Source organism: Opisthocomus hoazin, chromosome 3 (genome assembly GCF_030867145.1).
Source record: "Opisthocomus hoazin isolate bOpiHoa1 chromosome 3, bOpiHoa1.hap1, whole genome shotgun sequence".
Classification (NCBI taxonomy): Eukaryota; Metazoa; Chordata; class Aves; order Opisthocomiformes; family Opisthocomidae; genus Opisthocomus; species Opisthocomus hoazin.
In genome coordinates this window covers 38,896,686-38,918,899 of record NC_134416.1, presented here as the reverse complement: position 1 = coordinate 38,918,899, position 22,214 = coordinate 38,896,686, and the positions used below count along the sequence as shown (strand labels likewise).

The following is a 22,214-nucleotide window of genomic DNA, read 5'->3' as shown; positions in this document are numbered from 1 at the left end:
TAGCTTATGCTACAGAGAGAGGTAAGAGCAACAACCAGTACAAGAAAGACAGTACTACATTTGCTCACATTTAACCACCGTACAGTGAATTTCCTCCTCAGGCAGGCAAACTGTGCTACACGTACAGACACAGCTGAAACTACAAGTGTAAACGTATGTTGTCAGGCTTTGAAAATCAACTTGGCTAAAAAAAAAAACCCACCTGGAAGCTTCTTCATCAAGTTATCAAATTCACAGAAATGAAGTTTTTTTGTTTGAAACTGAAAGGAACTGTCCACCCAAATGCCTATGAAGTTAACGATTCAAATATAAAGTGAGTGTAAGTTAATGAAGGGACACACTCCTGAATCTACGAGTTTCCCATTGTAGTTACTCTTCCACTGCTCAGTGACTTCTCAAAGTCTCCATGGATAGAAAACTTTAGCTCTAGTTGTTGATGTGGCTGTGAAAATTAGCAAGTCAATAGCCTCCTCCCCCAGCTTGGAAACTATGAATGCCAACTGGAGCAAGTTGCTGGAAAAGAGGATTCAAAATATAGACCTGGGGAAAAGAAACAATTTTTTTAGTAATCACAAAACTAAAGGAAGGAGTAGAAGATCAGCTTCTCACAGAAGTGGTTGAGAGATGGACTAATTCAACAGACTGACATTCAGTTCTCTAAGGCAAAAGACAGAGGCAGGAAAGATGACACCGCTACATCTTAGATCCCCCTGTTAGAGAAGACCTGAGGACTTGGAATTTTAATTTACATGCTGCAAGGTAAAATTTACATGCTTGCACTACAAGCTCTGGGACATCACAGACACCCTCCCGTTTTGTCTAACTATCTGCTTGATAAGTAGAAACTGAGAACTGAAATGATCCATTAGAAATAGAAATTATGATATTGAAAGAAAGAGGGATTTTGGAGAGAAAAACCGAGAAAAGAAATCAGAGACTAAAAATTGGTGGGGTAAATGTATAGAAACAGTGTCAAGAAAGTAAGAAAAGAGAAGAAAAGCTCATGAACGTCACAAATTTCAGGTGAAATACTGAATATAATGGAGACAGATAGTGTCCTCTCTTGTCAGGAATAAAAGAATAAAAAAGTAAAGGCAGGAAGGGAATGAAGCAAAATTAAAGCACAAGAGATGCATGTTATAATTTGGAGAGGATTAAAGAGGAATGTGATTGACACTACGCTACAAGTAAAGGAAGGTCACAAACAGTGCACGACTATTTTGTTCCTGATGAGTGGCAGGACACAGCTTTGAGTCTAAATGTGAGCTTTGAGTGCCAGGTATTTTTTCACACTGTCTAGCTGACTCAGACTTTGGGCTAGTGAGTGATGGGTGCATTTTTCAACCCCTGAACATTCATTTAGCAATTGCTCTTTTAGCAGTAAAGTTATTTAGGAATACCTCTTCAAAGAAGCCAATTACCTGCCCACCATTAATTGATCTGGTCCCACCTTCCTTCAGAATGCCTTGTACTTGTTTTCACCTGCTTGCTTTGTATGGAGCATTTTGTTTGTGCACAAAGACTACGTGAGACAGTATCCAGTCCCCTGACTAGTTATAAGTAAGCATCCACACATTCAACATTTTCGAATAGTGGTTTACTCAATATGCCCCATAATCAGGGATATGCTGTAAAATGAAGTTTGACACTGACCAACAAATAAAGCACGCACTTCCAACCAGCATATTTTTGAAAAGATGTATTTTAATAAAATTAAAAGATTCAAAATCCTCAAGTACTTCCCAAAAAAGCTTCTGTGATGGGAACCAACTTAGAGCTAAACAGCCATTCAGGAAAAGAAAGAAAAAAACTGATTTGTTTGCAGGCTTACCATTTCAAACCTTTACAGATATATTTGACACTTCTGTAAAATTTTCATAGGAAATACAATACTAATATTCTCCCCCTAATTTCTTTGGCAAGGTTGTATCTGAAATTAACACTGAAAGTCCCTGTAGAAACATTATAAATACATGTTATTTATGCAGATGTATTTTATTATGCTACAATCATTGTAGCAGTCAGCTCCAAAGCAGAACATTAAAACTGTTGGATTCTCTTTTAAAATAGGCTGAATTGGCAAGTAAGGAGCAAAATATCCTGTGGCTAATCCGTAAAGATTATGCAGCAAGCTGTGTTTTGCTCCTAAAGGTGTTGACCTTGCTACTTCAGTGTATCCAGTTTGAAATCTTCATGAGGGACTACAAGTGATGACATGTTTGCACTGAAGGTTTGGATTTCAGTCAGACAGGCTGAGATGCAGCTCTGGCACTTTGGGATCAATCCCTGCAAAGCAAAATGTGCTTGGTGTAGTTCAGGGGTAACACGTTCAGCAGAGCAAAGCGTCTGAGGCATCTAAACCCTGGTCTTCTAAACTGCACTGATTTTAATGAAACCCTTGTCAAGCTTGCATTTGAAAATGAGATGTGGGCTACTAAAACATCAGAAACTTTAAAAAACCTTATTCACAGTGCCGCGTGCATGTCCTGCGTATGAGGGGCAGACACGGGATAGGACAGGTATTCACAAAGGGTAATTCAGTCTACGGAAGCGACGCTGCTCCGATTCAGATCTCTGCTGCAGAGCCCTTGCAGCCACGGCCAGCAATCCTAGGGCAACCTGAAGCGGTTGCTTTTTCTTGGTTGGCTTTCTATGCGACCAGCACGCTAGCTTGACGGCCGCTGTGGGAAACGGCAGGAGACTGGGGCTGGGCGGTGGAAGCGGGACTGGTTCTCCCGGTGGCAGCCTGGCAGCTGCCCAAGGCAGCACCCTCAGAGCTACGTCGAGTAAGTGCCGTCTGGAAGCTGGGGAGGCTTGTTCAAAAGGCTTCATGGAGAATTACATTTTTGGAAAGAATTTGAGGCAGAAAGAAAATTCATCTTCTGCAAAGGGAGAGAGCAAGTCTCTTCAGGAATGGCAGCACAGAAGAGAGCAAGCTGTGAAATGCAGGATTTAAAAGCCTGTAGGAGGGAGACGATAGCAAAAGCTGTAGTCAAGGGAGAGAAAGGAGACATTTCCCGTATACTTTTAAAGCACAAGTTTGGATGAGGGAGGACACTAGACAGGTGGTATAAAACATCAGTAACACGCTCAAAGCATGCTCAAAGATATGGTGTTAACGGTTGTCTGTGGAGTTACTAAATATCCTAAGGGAAAACAAGAATGTCACCATTTGTAACTTAGCAAATCTACCTACACTACTTACTGGCCATGCTGTCCTTTGCTATTCTCTTGCACAGCAGGCTCGCATGGATCCATGTGTTTGTGTCCCTCAGACCTTTCAGTGTCACAACTGGTAGCTTAGCTTGAAACAAATCTCCTGCAGCAGCCCAATTAAACCAACAGACTTTTCACAGAGTAACAGACTTGTTTCTACGTTCTCCTCAGCTCTGCATTGGGGCTTGAAGCAGTGGCGGATATGCGTTTGCAGGAGCTCCATAAAACTGCTGCAATCATTTGCTAAGTGAAAATATGTCTCCAGTGAAATGCAGTAAGCCAAAGAAAAACAACAATTGAAAACAAATGACTAGATGAGTCTAGCCCAAGACTTGTACATGGAAAGCCTGTGTCTTCTCCCTCTTCCATTCCCAAAGCATTTGCTAACGCCTTACTGGTAACTTTTCCTCCTCCTCTTTTCTGTTTTCGTACGATGGGCCAAAAAACTCCCAGAGATGCTCCACAGTCATCATTCACAGCTCTTAAAGTGCCTGGGCCTATGTAGTCTTCTGGAATCATTCCTTTAAACTAACTTAGGATCTTTATAAAGATTCATATGCAAAGCATTAAGTTATGGCAGAAATGCTCTGCAAATATTTATATTACTTTGGTCCTTCACTACCACCCGTCAAGTTACGCACTTCTGCCATAACTATGTAAAATATGCCTCACTACTCGATTTACTGTAGGAAAATAAGTAATTATAAAAAAAAGATATTAAGGCTGTCACAAGAGTTCCTCTTTTCTGTGCCAATGCTACACGCCAAGTGGAATGATGTAACGGCTAGCATGCTGATCCTCTACATTTCTGTGTTACAAAACTAACAGAAATAAATCTAATAATTCTGCTGTCTTTGAATAAACACTGAGTGTAAGATAACTCTGGACAATTTTGCACATTATGAAAAGGAATAATGTGAATAATATTATGAACATAACCTCTAAGGATGCTGAAGTATTACAGTCCCAAATCTGCTGATTACAGCTAAAATATATTTCCACATTTGGTTAATCTTCTTAATTTACCGTGAGAAAACTAACACCATGCTGTCAACTAATTGTTTCAATACCTTAGTCTGCGAAGTCAAATGAGAGGGGTGGAAAAAACCCCCCAACAACCACCCTTCAGAACAAGCTATTTTCATTTTGCCTTTACATCAGCGTGCCCATTGAGACAGCCTGGAAGCTGGCCAACTCACGGGAAATGATTGCTGGGATTCTCTGTTCCTCTCATATCTGTCATTACGCAATTATATCCACTGCTTCATTTTCCCTACTGAACAGTAGAGAAATTTGGTCATGTACATGTGAGAACAGATCTGGCAAAACAAGTTAAAGCTGCAATCCTTTACAAATGTGATGTATCTGAAAACACCTTAATTAAAAACAAAATTCTCTAGTGTACACTGCTGTGTTTTTTATGCAGCTTTTTACAACAGCAGTACTTCTGTTTATGCCTTTTCCAGAAATAAGATATATATCCTTTAAGATATATACCCTTTCAGATTATTGCCTGCTCCACAAATACTCCTCACTTCTATAAGCCATTACAACATAATTCTTTGGGAAACACAGCCTTACAGATTGTCAAGGAATGTTTTTCCAAACAACTGCATATTCCAAAGCTAGTTTGTGAATGAACATTTTTTTTTAATCAATCTGTTGGTTTCTACGCCTCTTTACTTATAGCTGTGATTATCTTCCTGCAAAATAAAAAGCAGATTGCTCCAACTAGTCTCTATTCTAATTTTAGAAAAATAACATGCAAGGATCCCAACATTATTTAATAGTAGTCTTTAAACTTGACAAGCAAATCTCCGGTTTTACTTGCCTAGAAGGACAGCAAAATATCTAGTATGCAGACAGGCTAGAAAATTGAAGTTACATAGAACAACATACCTATATCCCATATATACATGTATGGGCTGTGCCAAATGCTCCTCTACTTTCTAAATATACAAAAACCTCTGCACGTCCTTTCAAGCCGAGGCAATAAAGGCTGAAGTGCTGAACTTCCTAACCCGTCATCGCGGAGCGCCTGTTAACATACAGCGCAAAGCCATGTGAAAAAGCAGAGACTACGGTTCGCAGGTTCTCAACACTGGCACTCCATTGGCAGGACCTGTCATCTCTGTCTAGCCTGCACTTTGTGACCCTAACATTTTCTCTTCTTTCCCACCACAATTATTCAGTGCTGAAGAAAAAAGGTGCAGATTACCTGCGGGTCAGGCACAGGATATGAAGAACAAAGAGAGTTCTTGAAATCCACTTCATTCTGTCTGACAATTTGTGGATGAACAGTCAAGGAACTAAATCAGGCTGTGAAGGCTTTCAAAACACTCCTGTTTTAAACTTAAGACTACAAAGAGAAGCTTATACAGTAAAAAAAAATCACAACAAAAACCCATACTCCACCTTTTACTGTTAAAATAGTGCGTCAAAACAAACAAACAAAAAAGTAAATTTAAGGCTATTAGCTATACAAACTATTAGATGTTATAAACATTGAAGACTAAGACCTAAAATTATTTAACAAACTCATTTTCATAGCTGATGACTTGGGATTGGTCTCCCGCACCAAATGTGCAACCATTTTAGAGTGCACAATGGGTGCCATTCTTTCCTATTAGAAACAGTGATTAAAATCTCATTTCGCTTGCTCACACCAACAAGTGCATTTGGATTAAATACGATATTCCTAAAGTAAACCGTGTTTGTTCCAAAATAAATACAGATTTTATTCTGCAACTTGTGTTTACTGAAGTAGCTACATTAAAATCAAGGTTTACATTTTCATTCCAGCTGCACCTTGTAACTGGAAGAATCCAATTTAAAATAAAACATGACCTAGACGAGTATCTATGTAGCAACTGTAACATGACAGTTACATTCCCACAGCAAAAGAAAACTCTGTTTTGCTACTTCTCTTTGGCTCACAAGTGTCATGAAGCAGATATTTCAAAAACTGATAGTGTCTCAGTATATAATACTCGACACACTGAAACCTTTCTGTTGAAAAGAAAGACCAAAATGTAAAACCATACCTCTAGCACAGGGTCAGCAGAGCTCAGGACAATCGCAGTAAGTAGAGTCCTCCAAATCCCAGAGCTTTTTTGCTTGCTTTAGGGTGTAGATTAGTTGTTCGGGTTCCAGTTCAGAGATACTCCCTATCGTTCCCAATATGCTCACTACATTCCAGTTGCTCAGACAAGATAAAACATAGAACTATTCTATTTCTGTAACGTATGGTCTCACTCAGGGAAGTGTTTTAGAGGGCCTCTCTAACAATCAATCATAGCTACAACCCTCACAAAATAATTTGTTATTCTATTTCTGTATATTTTGCAGGAAAAGAGATGGGAAGAGGAGGGTGTCAGAGAAAGAACTTTACCCATAGACAGAAACGTCTAAATACGACTCAAGTTTACCTGTTTAAAGAGTCTGTGTCACTCCTGGAAAGGACAATGTTAAGTTCAAAATGTCAAATTCACTTTATTTTAAAAGTTCAGCACTTCACATTGTAAATACCTTCTTTACGACACGATTCATGTTATCTGCGGATATATACTTTTGTAAAAAGAAAAAAATTCTATGACTAATGAAAGCCAGTGAAAATAAAATATGAAATGTGTTTAAAAAAGTAACAAAAGCCATGAACCTGGTCAGCATGTCATGAATTATTCCCAAATGTATTAACTCGAAAGTATACTTGTAGGAACGCATATATTTTATTGAAACTACATACTAAAGGTTGTCCAAATATATTTAAATTTTAAACAATTTCAAAATTAAACTTATGAAAAGAAAGATTTTTCCATAAAAGTCTGAAAACAATGTCTCATATCTCAGGAAATGAGAGTGCTCTTGTGGTTCACACGCAAATCTTCACACAAAGATGTAAGCTCTTTCAGTCCGGCACAACCAATTCATTTAATCTTGCTGTGCCTCAGTGCTGTTGGTCATCTCCTAAATGCATGTGTTTGAAGGAAAGCTACAACATTTCAGGCTAGCGAGTCTTGCATCCTTGTAATTATCTGCTAATGGGACAGAGACTGGGATTAAAATTCTCTCTGCTAAACTTGACAGTACAGACAGCTAAAACTTCTGCTCCTGCAGGCAGCCTGAAGACCTTCGCGCAACACTGCATTTTTCTCCTTCCTTTTCTTTCCCACCTCGATGTTGCGGGGCAGAAGTTGACCCCGCTGCCTCTGCTTGGTGGCAGAAGCTGGGAGTGACCCAGGGCACGGCTGCCTTGCCCAGCTGGAGCAGAGGATGACTATTTGCTTCGCCAGAGCTCTAGGAGTGCCAGCCAGAGAGGCAAGAGCTTTTGTGCCACCTTGCAGCCTTACATTTAGAGAAATGGAGAAGCAACAGGAAGGTGAATAAAGTGATAAAGTGCTGCTACTAACTTGGTAGGCTCCCGTGTATTTCAGCTGAGCTGTACGTGTGCAAAGACCGCTCCGTCTGATTTTCTTGTGCAAGGAAATCATCTAGGGCCTATTTTCTGTGGCACCTAGTATGCAGGTACTCACCACTGGCCACATGAAAGAAGTTAAGTGGTTAGTAAGTTGCATAAGCCTATAGGAATGATCTTCTCAAGTAAACTAAGCAGGTATTTGTTATTCGTCGTAGCTCTAACACTCAGGAACCACAGCAGCACATTCCACAACCACCAGGCATCATGCATTTCGGATGGGTCGAAGCTTTTAGCTGGGCTTTGCACACACCAGCAAAGCCACAGTTCTGCCTATGAATGAAGACTTTGTTTTGCATTTCTGTTCATTTACCTACAGCTACATGTGTGGTGTAACTTAGTCCCACATTCCTGAAGCGGAACTTCGTGAGCTTTCTGCAAGTCACCCATGAGTGTAGTATCACATAGACGAGAAACTATTTCCAGTCATTCCCTCATATACATATCGGGGAAAATTCCTCGCCATGATTTGTATTTCCTTTCCTTCCCTTCCTTCGCTCCCGCAGTGAAACTGAGTTCTTCCTGGATTGATGCTGTAGAAAACTAAATACAAAGAGATGGGCTTTGTGTCTCAGTCTGGATGAGCTAAGGTAACTGCTGTGATGCCTGCTGGAAGGGAGTCCACAGTTGTGGTTCATTAGAAAGTGAAGTCCTCTACTCTTCATAGGACTTAAACTACCTTCAAAATTAGCTTTACAAATAAATGTTGTGCAGTAAAAAAAAAAAATAGAAGTTCTACTGAAGCTTTTGGAATAATCGCACTCGGCTTTCCCAGAAGTCTCTGTTGCTGAAAGTGAACCATCAGACGTTGAATCATGTGCTCCTCATGAAGCATACCTAGTCACAGTCCGCTCGGGAGGTTCCCATTACAGACATCACAAACGTCACAAGGAGGTGCACTCTTATTTCAGCCAAATGAGAAAAGGCATTTTTGAATAGATATTCTTCTGTAAGGCCCTGGATGACTCTACTCTGGGTGACCAGGGATTAGTTCAGCTGCCATCCTTACAGTTTTTGGGGGTGGGAGAGAGATAACTCAGCCAGCTCTGTCTGAAGTTTTCGTCTCACTGCAACCACCCCTTGTATCTCACCAGGAATAAGGCTTATTCGATTGCCTTTCCTGTAATTGCTTATTTTTTTTTTTAATTTGATGCCACAGAAATCTATTTTCAGTATGTTCTACAGTCCTTTCTACCTGTTTTTGTAGTAAGTGCCTACAGTTGTTTCTTATTCAACATCCAGCTAACCAGTTGGGAAGTAAAGGGCCAAAAGTTCGCTAAGACTTTCCAGGGTCCATCCTCCAATCACAGCCAAATCAGACTAACTCTGTCAAAATCAGGCAGGTGCCTCAAGGAAAACAGCTATTTCTCACAGCTGTCGAACCAGACCTAGTGCTCTGAACGTGAACTTGTGTCCATTGTTCGTTGCTAAATGAAAGTCATCTGGCAAAACCCATCACTTCATGAAAAGCTGGACTGTTATATTCTCAATTTTCGTATTACCAGCAACAAATGTTCATGACCAACAAGAATGATTACATTCAACAGTCACCAAGAGTTGATTCTTCTTTCAGTTGCATCTTTAACTATCACACTCTTTTGAAAGCTATTTTCAAACAAAAAGTATTTCTTTCACAGATTGATTTTTAAATATTTCTAGTGAAGAAATATTTCTTAGAATATTAAAGAATGCACGTGCTATTTTTCTGGCTTGACAGAATGTGAAATGCAATGTTTTTAAGAAATTGATTTTCTTTGGCATCATCTTAGCGAATATTTATTTTTGGGTCAGTAAACCCACCCCTTTACCTCAGGAGAGGTTAACCTCCACCTATCAACAACACTGTTGCCCTGTACCAGCCAAATTTTTCTTTTTCTTGACATTGACACAGCTACGTCGATTTTCTTCCTTGCTGGTACATCACTGGTGATCCCAGGATAACAAACGAATTTCATGCCATAATGCTACACCGAGGTCTTGCAATGCTCTGAGACAAGTTCGCAAATGAAATGTTTTAAATAGAACTGGGGTAATTGCGCATGAGGGAAACAAAGAGCAGGAAGCACTCAAAGCTGCTGTGTTTACCTCTCAAACAGCTGCTACCTATTGGTTTAAAAAAAGATTCCAGCCAAAACAGTAACAAACCCCTCTATCCTCCAAGAGTTTTCTTTATGAACGGTCAACAATTAAAACACATAAAGCTGCTGCATGATTACAGGAGAATCATTAAATTCTATGTAACTTTACTCCTCATCTCAAATGGAAGGTAATTCCAGCTCTAATAGCCGTGTTGCAGACTTAATCAATGGTTTACTGAGCATTCTGAAAGCTTATCACAAACTAAATCTAAACAAAGTCATTGTTAATACCAATTAAGTGCATTAATGTATTAATGCATTCTCAATCACACTTTCCTTCTAATAATATTATTTCAAAAAACATAAGGAAGTTAAAAAACAGACAAGTAATACTAAGAAATAATAACATTTATAAATATATAATTGTAACTAATAAAATTATAAATATATATAAGAATTATAAAATAATATTAAAATCTAATCAAAGGAGAAATTTTTTTTCCTTTTTCCTGAATTACATTAATTCATAGCTACAACATTTTATGTTATCTCAAGGACAATGGCATAACACTGCAGTAATTTTACTGATTTCTGAAGAATTTTTTCACACCTCTGCAACTGAAAGCCTTGAAGTCTCACTTGCTTTACGGACAAGACAAATGGGAGCTATTAAACGATACACACAATCATAAGTAACTTGTTTTGGAACAGCAGTACTTAGAGGAGCAAGACTCTGATTTATTGTTGTTCTGATTTCTTCTTTTTCAATGGGTTACCCCATTATTTTGTAAACATAATTTGTCACCAACACCAGACAGAGTTCTCTGTAACTACTTTTTGCCTTTCTTTCAGATCTGTTATCCCTGCTGAGAGAATCTACTAAAGAAGAATTTTTCATACTGACACCAACTGTAGTCTTGCTGTGAATAACCACATTCCCATAAAAATCATTCCATTTATTGCAAAGTTGTTGGCAGACCATAGGAATAATAGTCAACTCAGGAAACCTTTTATCCTGAAATCACATAGCTTAACTCTTTGCATGACCATATGAAGTTTATACATAAAAGCTATATTACCACACTGCTAACTTAATGCTTTAGTGAAGGCATTTTTGTTGTTGGCAAGTTTTTAAAATTATTTTTTCACAGTAATTCTCTTTTTAACTAAAAATAAAAGACTGAATTGGAATCAATCAAGCCGTATTTGGTTTTTTTTCTTAATATACAATGTTGCATTTAAAATTATAGACTTTCTCAATACATGAAATACTACATTAGCATAGATTTGATTATAAACTAAAAATTTACAGTCATATAAAACTTCTTTTCTCTCTATTTTTCCTACCTTCCTATGGTAAGGAAAGATATACGAATTTACAGTATAATGGAACAATGAGAAAAAAACCTGTTTGCTTTACGATTTTTTGTGGAATATATTTCTGTTGGTCATTAGTTTGTTAAACACCAAACTAGTGGAGATTAGATTCAAGAAAGAGATGTTAGTTTTGTTAGTCAGTCCTCTTGACAGTTTGGGAGTCAGAGGTTGCTTGTATTCAAATTTCTGTCTGAATTTATTAAAGTGATGGAACAAAAAAAGTTGGTGTATGTTTTCACTGTCTTTTTTGTTCTGTTCATCAGCTCTTATTTGTAGGTAATTATGGCTTGATTTACGCTTTATTCATTTGACCAAGGCCATAATTGGAGTTCTGGATTTGTAAACACACCTTTAAGAAAAATATACACATTCTGTTCCAACAAATGAATTGGAATATTTTACTTGTATTTTTAAACTTTTCAGTCAGAAGAAATTCTTAGAAAACCCCTTACTTGAATTAACACTGCTGCTACAATTGGCTCTTCCCCTTGCCTGCCAGTGTTAGGGAAGGAGTTATTCCCCTGTGTATTCTTACTTTACATTCACAACGCAAGTTACACAAATACGCAGAAGCAAAAGAGGAGATCCTTCAAGTGACTGAAGTTATTTTCTACAGTTCAGAAAGCATCATTTGCTTAGATATAGCTGACCTTTCCTGTGGCAATAATATATCAGCTGAGCTCAGCACTCACGTCAGCAGTCTGTACGCTGCTGTCAATGAACACGTAAGACCTATCATCTCCCAGCTGCACAGTACTGCAGGTAACTTCCAGAGAGTGCCTGGACTGCCCTGTTCAGACTGGACAAGGGTAAAAAAACCAAGCCAACTCCATTCCTTCAATACCTCATTGTTTCTTTTGTTAAACTTTCCATTTACATTTTCTAAAATCCTCATTAAATCTTCGTGCTTCAACAGCACACATTAAGATAGCCTTAGTCCACTACAGAATCACCCAGCTTCTTGACCATATCTAAAGACAAATTTTAAAAATGCAATTAACAGCAGTCAAATCTTACTTTAAAACACAGAAAAATAAAAGTGATACTGCAATGAGTAAAGGGAATAATCCCCTCCCCTTTTATTTAAAGTTTCATTAGACCGTTGAATTGGATGAAATTCAGATAGAGGCCTTATTGTAACCGCACTGAAACAGTAGAAATCTCCCGAGACTGTGAAACTCAAACATTTTGGGAACCAACTTCAAGCACTCCTTTCGTGCTCTTAAAAGAAAATCAATGAAAGACACTTCTTAATTTTTTTCCCTCTAGCAACATTTTAATATAATTTCTACAAGAAGCTCCAGCACAAACAGGTCTGTTTAAAATACATGTGTATGTGTATTTTCATAAAATTTAAATTACAGTCATAGCACTCACACATAACCACACCAGCACAAACTGCACGATGGCCTTCAAGATACCAGGAAACTTGTAAGTAACACTGTAAATCCAAGCTAAAATGAAACCCAGGCTGAAGAGGTTGATAGAAACTACCTATCATGCCTACTGCTAAGACGGTTATGCTGTGGTTTCAAATCTTTGTACTTTTGTGAGGATCGCCTAATGTGCTCTCATCCTGCAAAATGGCGTGTCAGGATGACAGTTTCACCTAGCCTTCCTAAAATAAAAGGTACATCATTTACAGAGACCAAACCACTTAAAACACCAACATGAATAACGCAAATCTGAGATTTGTGGTTTAAGGTGGTACCCAAATCAACAAGGAGAGAATTTTTTTAAAGGTGACTGTTATGTTTTCTTCAGTTTATCTTCTGGGTTTTACATTGGAAGAGCCCACTGAGGTAAAAAAATGGTTTGCCTCAAAGTGGTGGAATCAGCACTTAACAACTGCATTACGTGAACAGAAAGGGTGGGCTGGGAAAGATATCTGAGTGTAAATTAATGTTGATTTTAGCTGGAATAACTTGCACTCTTCAGCACTTGCAGCTGCACCAGGGACTTGACTGGCTGTACAAGATTTTACACATCCGTCAGCTTAATCAGAGACCAAAACACAAAATCTACCGCTCAGGAATGTTATTTGAATTTGTGAAACTTTTTAGATTTTTAGGTTATAAACTAATACTGGATTACTCAGAAAACGTTTGAATGTGCTATGAATGAGTCATAATTACAGTATTTACATCTATAGTAGTAGATCGGCTTTTGTTCAGTGGTATTCATAATATTTAAAGAAAATGTAAAAACCATTTTGTTCACATCCACTCTGTGAAATATTAAAAGCCAAAAAGAAGCCTCTCTAGGCAAGAATAAATGGAAAGCAGCACATTAATCAACAGCAACATTAACTATTTTTACCATTAGTATCAACTATTTACTCATTCATTTGGCATCTCTATTCTATTATTTCAGACCTCTGGGATAATTTAAATAATAAAAAAAGCCTATTCAAATCTGAAATGACAATTCAGGCACTAAGGAGCCTTCAGGATGAATCACGTCATTACCTGGTTCTGGATCTGAACCATCAAGCAGTGTACCACATCTGTGCTTCGGGCACAATCTGCATTGGCAGAAGAGCTCTGCAGCACGTATCGGGGATTTTGCAACTCCTCAGAAGTAAAAATCCAGTAATGACAGGTGTTTATATGTGTTACCAATATAACATAAGCCAGTGTTTTGAAATCTGCTAATTGATTGACAGCAAAAGCATGAAAATAATCTGCAAACTTCTCAGCCTGTTAAATTTTTTACAGTCAGTTTTGCATCTCTTCATTTCCATCAAGCCTTAGACAGGCTTTTAGAATAACTATATTGTATCACTATTGGTTATAAGAGAATTTTCAAAGCACTGTCTCACATCATTCATTATATAGCAAATTTTATGTTACCCTTCAGAGCCTGCCACTGCAGCACAACACTAAGATTCCTGTTGCAATTAAAGCTGCTATACCTGGGGTAGACCTGTAATTCCAGTAACAGACCCTGGCTCCATACAGCTTTGATGCAGATATTACAATGACTTCCAGGTACCTTACCACTGCCCTTCCAAACACTATGTCCTGTAACTGGCAGATCCTTAAATCTGGTATTTCAGGCTCTGCAGAACCTAGCTGTAATGGGCAGGTACAATTGTTACCATGAAAAGTATGTCAGCATTTGTTATTTTATTTCTTGAGAAGGGAACAAGAACTTGAATTCTGTCACTGCAAGGAACACCTTTGAATGTGTAATTTGGGAGAGTTATATCAACAAAATGTGTTTTGTTATATGATAGAAATTACTTTAGGGTACCATCTTCGACACGGCTTTAACACCACTAAAAGTGAGCTTGCTGTCTATAACAAACCTTCTTTTACTAGCATGTATGTCATTGACAAATGGGATGCCATCCAGAGGGACCTTGACAAGCTTCAGGAGCGGGCCAATGTGAACCTCATGAGGTTCAACAAGGCCAGGGTCCTGCACCTGGGATGGGACAATCACCAGTATCAGTACAAGCTGGGGGATGAAGGGATTGAGAGCAGCCCTGCAGAGAAGGACTTGGGGGTACTGGTGGGTGAAAAATTGGACATGAGCTGACAATGTGTGCTCACAGCCCAAAAGGCCAACCGTGCCCCAGTCTGCATCAAAAGCAGCATGGCCAGCAGGTCGAGGCAGGTGCTTCTGTCCCTCTGCTCCACTCTGGTGAGACCCCACCTGGAGTCCTGTGTCCAGCTCCAGAGCCCTCAGCACAGGAAAGACATGGAGCTGTTGGAGAGGGGCCAGAGAAGGCCACGAAAATGATCAGAGGGCTGGAACACCTCTCCTGTGAGGAAAGGCTGAGAGTTGGTGTTGTTCAGCCTGGAGAAGAGAAGGCTGCAGGGACACCTTACTGTGACTTTGCAATATATAAAGGGGGCTTATAAGAAAGACGGAGGGAGACTTTTTACCAAGGCCTGTAGCAATAGGACAAGGGGTATGGGGGAATGGTTTTAAACTAAAAGAGGGTAGGTTTAGATTGGACTGAAGGAGGAAATTCTTTATGATGAGGTTAGTGAGACACTGCAATAGGTTGCCCAGAGAAACTGTGGATGCCCCATCACTGGAAGTCTTCAAAGTCAGGTTGAATGGTGCTTCGAGCAACCTGATCTAGTGAAACATGTCTCTGCCATGGCAGGTGAGTTGGACTAGACAATATTTAAGGTTTCTTCCACCCCAAACCATTCTATGATACTATGAAATGCTCTTTACTATACTGGGCAATTTGCATGTCAATGTATTTCTTCACAAAACTTGCCTGTCTCCTCTTTAGCTCATTTGTACCATGGCAAAATCTAGGTATCCCAAACAGAAGCCCAGGTACAAAACAGTAGACTACAAGACTACATGGAGCTAGCTCACAGACACCTGAAACACTGCCATGATTAGTGATGATCGATGGCCGCCTGCTCTAAATGTTGTTTTCTTTTTTTTTTTTCTTCCCTGTGGTTTTATAAAACAGAGTTTACTTGAAATGCATGAATAGCTCAAACTGGAACAATTACAACTTACCCCAAATCATCTAAAAAAAAAAAAAAAAGAAAAAAAACAAGTACAATGGCAATCTGGGAAGTTTTTTTGGATGACTATTTGCAGTTGTTTTTTTTGTCCTTTTTTTAATAAAAAAAGTTCTTTGAATACACTCATTTTCTAATTGTGTCAGCAGAGAGAGCATTCATGCCAGGACATTCCCAAGGAGTAAGACATTAAAGAGACCTTGCTGAACCATTGTTAGAAAGCCAACTACAACTGAACACACTAACAACTACTACAATCACCAGACTTGGCTGTCTCTTCTCTCTCTTGAGCACTTTATGTCAGAATTATCATTCTTGTATCTGTAGATATCATTCTTATCACCATCATCCTCATCTGTAGACGAGGAGACTAAGGCATAAAGGGGTACAAAGCACCGGTAGGGAATTACAAAGTAGTGGCAACCACTAAAATGGACCTCATGCCACTTCATTCTACTCAAATATGTATTTAAAACACGTGCACAAAACAACTGATTAGTACATAATACCAGCAAAGGCTTACCCTGTAAACGTTCAGAGCTTGGAGCATGGCTTCAGACACAAAATGATCCTGATCTGATTTTTTCCATGCAAAGATGCTGAGCAAGCTTTTCTCTCTGGTGGTCTCGTTTTCACCGTCCTCCTTCTCCTCTTCCTTGGTCTGCCTCGCTACGTCTCTGCAGCTCCCCCAACTCCAATCACTGACTGGACCTCCACACAACTCAGCTAAGTTTAAACCTAGACATGATCATACCTGTCACGCCTGCCCAAAGCTGGCTCTACAACATTTCCACAAGGCATGAGAGAATAAATGATGGACTTCCACACTGCTAACGGTGGCCAACCTGCTCTCCCAGCTTGCTCTGGTGCTTGCTCAAAGCCTGCACTTAAGGGCTGGCTTGCATCCAAGCAGTTTACTTATTAGATTACTTGACTCTAGGACCAGATGTGCTAAAATGCTTTCAGAAAGAGGAGCATTTTACTCTACAGTGGTCATGGTTCTTTGAGATGCGCAGTAACCTGCACACAATAAGTCTGCTGAATGTTATTATTCAATAATGTGTATTATCATAATGCCCACAATCCCAAATCATGCTTCTGAGTGCTACTGTACTAAAAGTTACCAGCCTGAGTCTGTGGCATATTAAAGTATCACGGTCTGAGGGGAAATAGTTTCCCTTTCTCCTTCAGATTAAAGAAACAGAACATATGGCTGCATTGCTTCAAAGGCATTCCTACAGGGCACTGTGTGGTATGCTGGGGACATAGCTGTGTGCACAGTCACTGAAGGACCTGGGAGGAAAGTCACTTAGTTTCCTGCGGTGTTACGGAGACCTACAAAGGAGAAAATTCTCAGGCTGATGAAAAGAAGAATATATGTCCCTGTCATGAAGAAAAGGTCTCCTCGAGGCCTCGAAGTGATTTATACGGTGCATTTGTGTCCAGCAGCAGGGAGGCAGCCTAGTTTCACCTGTAAGAATTTAAGGCAAAGGCAAAAGCGGCACTAACGTTGGAGAAGTTTTACCCTGTGCAGTTGCAGTGCTGGGGTTTTGTTGTTCCCATTCTTAGGTCTGAGCTCTCACTATGATCTCCCTGCAGCACCTCTTCTCGGAGCAATCCCTTTAGTGCCCTCCATTAGTAGAGAAGTTATCCCCATCTGCTTTTGTGCCACGAGAGCCTGCACTGCAACGTGCACCTTAGAAGTCCTTTATATTTCTTTAGGGAACAGAAGGGCTCTGCATACTGCTGGGTGTCAGATACCCCCAGTTGCATTTCAAGTAGAAAAGCTGCCCTCTGTGCTGCCTTCAGCTTGCAAAGGAATACGAGGGAGAAGTAGTGTTGATAAACACCAATAGTCCGACGACTGGGAGCTACAAACAAGGAAAGCAGGCACATCCACATAGTAATTTATGCAGGAAACAACCCACAAAAAGCAGTTTTCATTAAAAATACCTGGCAGTTAATTTCTCCCTATCAACTTCTACATCTGAGTAAACCCAAGGTAGCAGTTACAGACTTGTAAGAGTCCTGGAGAGATTTATTGCTGTATGGGTGGAGGGAGGAGGTTTACAGGGCAAATGCAGAGCGTGAGAGTGAAAGGGTGTAAATGCTGTTTATTCTTTGCTTTAAAACGTGAACAGATACATCTATGTGAGCCAGTATCTTGATGCTTCATGAGAGCCAGGTGCGTTCCCATACGCGTGAAGTGTAGGATTTGTAAAATGTTTCTGTATTAGTCTAACTCTTATTTAACAGAGTGTAGAGGCAGGAGAGCTGGAGCAATGCAGACGGCTGCTGTTGTGCCGCTCCTGGGCGCCGGAGGCCCGGCCGACCATGGGGGTGGCAGCCGGGCAGGGCGGAGGGGCCGAGGCGGTGCCCGGTAGCCAGGGGGTGGGCAGCGAGCCCAGCAGCCCCCGGCCAGCCCGGCTACACACAGAGCCGTGTCCTGTGGAAACCGCATGCGACTCGAGGGGTCTGTGCATGGCAATATGCTAATGAGGTGCCTTAGAGGTTCGTTAATCTGAAGTAGCACCATACTTGTAATCATAAAGCAGTTATGCAGCTCTTTTTGACACACAGAAGAGACTATGCTCTGAATTCTCATCAGGAAGACACTAATATAGATCCAGGTGGATTTTAAGTAAGAATCTGAGGAGAAATCAATCAAGGTCAGCATTCCTAATTGTTAGAATATAACTAACTATTTCTATGTTTTTATCCTGAAGAACCAAAGTTACCACTTTACAGTAATACCTGGTAGCATTCCCTTATCTTTCATCATTAAGAGAAATACATCAACTAACGTAGCTGAAAAACTCCTACCATACTGCCATTCATTATACAGGACTCCCATACACACATCAGGACTCTGCATACAGAGACTCCACAAACAAAGGTGACTGGTGAAGCCAGGAGTGTGCGTTATATACCCCTCACTGATGGCAGAAAAATGAATGCTAATCACCATTATTGTGCCTTTATGCACTACTGAGTTTCCCAAAGGTGTCAAAATTATTTTTTTTAGAGTATCATAACATATATAATGTTATTTTGAACTGTCCCACAAAGGCCCACACCAAAAACCTAAAATGAACAAACAGAAAAAAAAAGTCTAAAGGAAAAAAATAATAATCGTGAAATAAAACTACAAATTAATTTGATTTTAATTACTTCAATAGAATTGAACACAGTGCAAAAAAGAAGTATCTTATTCATAAAAAAGTGTTAGGCAAGATTAAAAAAAAAGGCTTCTTAAGTGACATTTTCAGCTTCAGGAAATATCTCTAAAGGAACAAACAGATCTAATGAGATGGTACCATTATAGAATGCAGTTTGCAAAGCACTGAACTAACTTTTTAAAATAAGATGTTCATAGTCATTTGCTACCAGTGATTATTTCTTTAACACATCTAACTGTAATGTGCACTTGATATGCCAAAGAAATGAATAAACTAATCTTTTAAGAGGCTCAGTATAAACATGTAAATATATACAATCATTAAGATGCAGACAGATAGATGTCACATTTCAGTCCTACCATCAGGTTGTTAATTTCCCTAAAACACTGGAGCATACGTCCTAAAATACCTAATATGTGTAATTGCTCCATATATTCCATTAAAATATTATACCTTATTATTCCTATCACAACATAATCAGCATGTAAAATCACACACTCTTCTGATAACTCTGGTTCTCTTGAGAGCACTGCATCAATGTAGATCAATGTAGTTACTTCCTCCTGCATGCAATTAAAATTCTACTATAAAACAGAGTACAACATATTTAAATGAAAATTTTAAATACTGAAAACCTAAACTTCCTATTTTGAATCCCAAACGAAGATTTCGGAATCCAAACACTGCACTATTTTCTACTGCTTCGCCTAGCATACTTTCATAATTTCATTATGAAATTACTATTAACGCAAGAAAACACTGTTTATGATGGTACTTAGATCAAATTATACATTAGCAAACATTAATATCTTTCTTTCAGTATGTTGAAAAACTTGTCATACCCCTTTAACATGCTGTTTAAAAAATGTTCCTTCAAGATCTGAAATTATTTGCTATGAATTAATTACTCCAAATAAATCTATGCAAAGTGAAGGAAATCATTCACCTCTTACTTTTTCTCATGGCAATAAACTAAGAACTAGTACAAACTGAGGGTGCGGTAGCTAACTGTTAATCTAACTGTAGTTCAGCCATTCATAAACAGAATATTGACTTAAGAGACAGATGGTGAGATCTGACTGAATTTTTTCATTGTGTTTGAAAAATGCCAATTACAAATACCGTTGTTATTATTACATAAAGAGCAACATATAGGAAATGGGATGATTCATTTCCCTGGCTGTATACCCTACTAAATCAGGATGGATAAACTAGTTTGCTATGATACACATTGGCATTGATTCACTTTATACAGACTAAAAAATGACTTCTGAAGTTTAGAATTGAACCTAATAACATTACGTAAATTTCTAGGTTGAGCTTTGAAAAGCTACTTAGGTCATACACAAATCAAGCAGTGCTTCAGAGATCACTGCTGCAACTCTGCCCTTTGCATTCAAAAATGTTAAATCGGTCTTCAGCAGCTTATAAGAAGACAAAATACTTTCCCCTTAACTTGGATAACAAGAGAGCTGTTCTGATTAGAGCTTTCTGGAACGCGTCAGATCAAAAGAAGATTTTTATTAAAAAACATTGACTTGTGGTATCTGGAAAAATGTGCATCATAGGCCAAAGTTATGACAGATGATTGTCTGCCCGTAAACCCAGCCTCTCTATATGCCAGGAAGGGTTCCCCCTGAGCCTGGGTGAGCCGGAGAGCATCAGCTTTCACGTTCCCACTTTGAATTACGCCTAGACCTAAAGATGTGTCTACACTGTGGGTTAGATGTGTTCCAAATCCAGCGTTGCCTGTCTTCATGCTGTTTCTGGGCAAGAATGCCCAAGCTCTCCAGTTCGCTGGCAATGCTGCCTACAAACTTCTCAGCTCCTAACAGCCCAGATGCTTGTGCACATGAATTGGAAAGCTTAGGCCTGAGCAGGGTCACCACTAGATCTTCGAGATTCAGTCCTTCATCAGCAAGAATAGATGCTTTAAGCCTGAGGCACAGCCAAGCCAAATTGCCCGCAGATTTCATGGAAGCCTGTCAAGCTGTAAGGCAGCCTGAACTTCAAAATCACCCAGCAAGGACTTTGAGTTGCGGAGATGGATGCGAGACATCTGTCCTGAGGTTGCACGCCTTGGGAACCAGGCAGACTCTGCTAACAACAGTGACGCTCACAAGGATGACAAACTGTGGCTCCAGGAGGACACATTCCTTCAATAGCACCAGGTGTCTGCAACACGTTTCAAAAACCCTGACATTTCTAGTGAACTGTGGCCAGGTCTAGACCTCATGTGCTGCTTCCCACAAAGTACAGGCTCTCTTATGCCCCCTCCCTGTGTACTTCACTGAAGACTTCCCTACGGCAATCCACAAGCACAAACCCACTCCTCTGCACGCTGGACACGCTCTTCACTCCCTTGGGCAGGGCATGATCTTTCAGATCGGAGCTCATATTCCTCAGAAATAATGACTTAGAGCTCATGTACAAGGGCATGAACACAACTGCCCACTTCTAAGTTCCTCTGTGTATGAAGAAGACAGACTAGGGTATGGACACAGATTATTACACTTGTGTTTGGAGACTTAAGATAAACTGGCTTGGGGGGAAATACAAAGAACCACGCTCATCCAGTGAGCTCCTCCACTTCCACAAACCACCTGGACCAGTATTTTTCTCATACACAACTTCAAAGTTCTTCAGTGAATAAACTGCTATGCTGTAAAATGCCAATTAGCAGAAGATAATCTACTATCCCTAAGATGCGGCTGATAAACTTCCATTAAAGTCAGTGATGCTGACAATTGTGTATGAAGAAGTAGTTACAAGCCTACTTGCTATGCACAGCAAATGAAAATACACTGAACTTTACTGAATATGCTGGTAAGATACAGCAGTACTTTCTCTTTCTGCTCTGGATAAAATGAAATATAACCAGAAATCAGAAACAGATTTGGAAAATAACTAGCGTTGTTATACTTTTCTACAAATCCGAAAAATCAGTCCTATACATGCAAGTCACTAATGGTTCTTCTTATATCCAAAACGCTCATATCTTTACATATAGCTACCTTAATGAAAGAAAACACTACTTTAAAATTTAAAGAAATCATCTATTTTATTGTAAGTATAAAAAAGAAATACTTCACTAAGGAATGGAAGAAAAAATAAAGCACATTTAAATAATTTCATTACATTCTAAGATGCCAAATCATCTGCGAGTGGTTTCTTTTTAGATGAAAAGAAATCAAAATATAGGACAGATGTTGGACAAACCACATTTGAGGTCTATCACACACTGGCATTTTTCAAATGATTTTGGCTCATCTATTAAATAAGGTGTATGTTGCTTGATTTTGAAAAGGGAAACATCAGGAAATATTTAAAGGCCAATTGCTGCCAATTAACTTTGATCAGCAAAAGTTGCATTTGAATCTTTTAGATTCTT

The 22,214-nt window shown here is 39.3% G+C and overlaps 1 protein-coding gene across 6 annotated transcripts in view; it reads right to left on the bottom strand.

Moving 5' to 3' along the window:
- Window positions 1-22,214, bottom strand: part of EYA1 (EYA transcriptional coactivator and phosphatase 1) — a 92,853-nt gene that overhangs the window by 15,216 nt on the left and 55,423 nt on the right. The window lies entirely within an intron of this gene.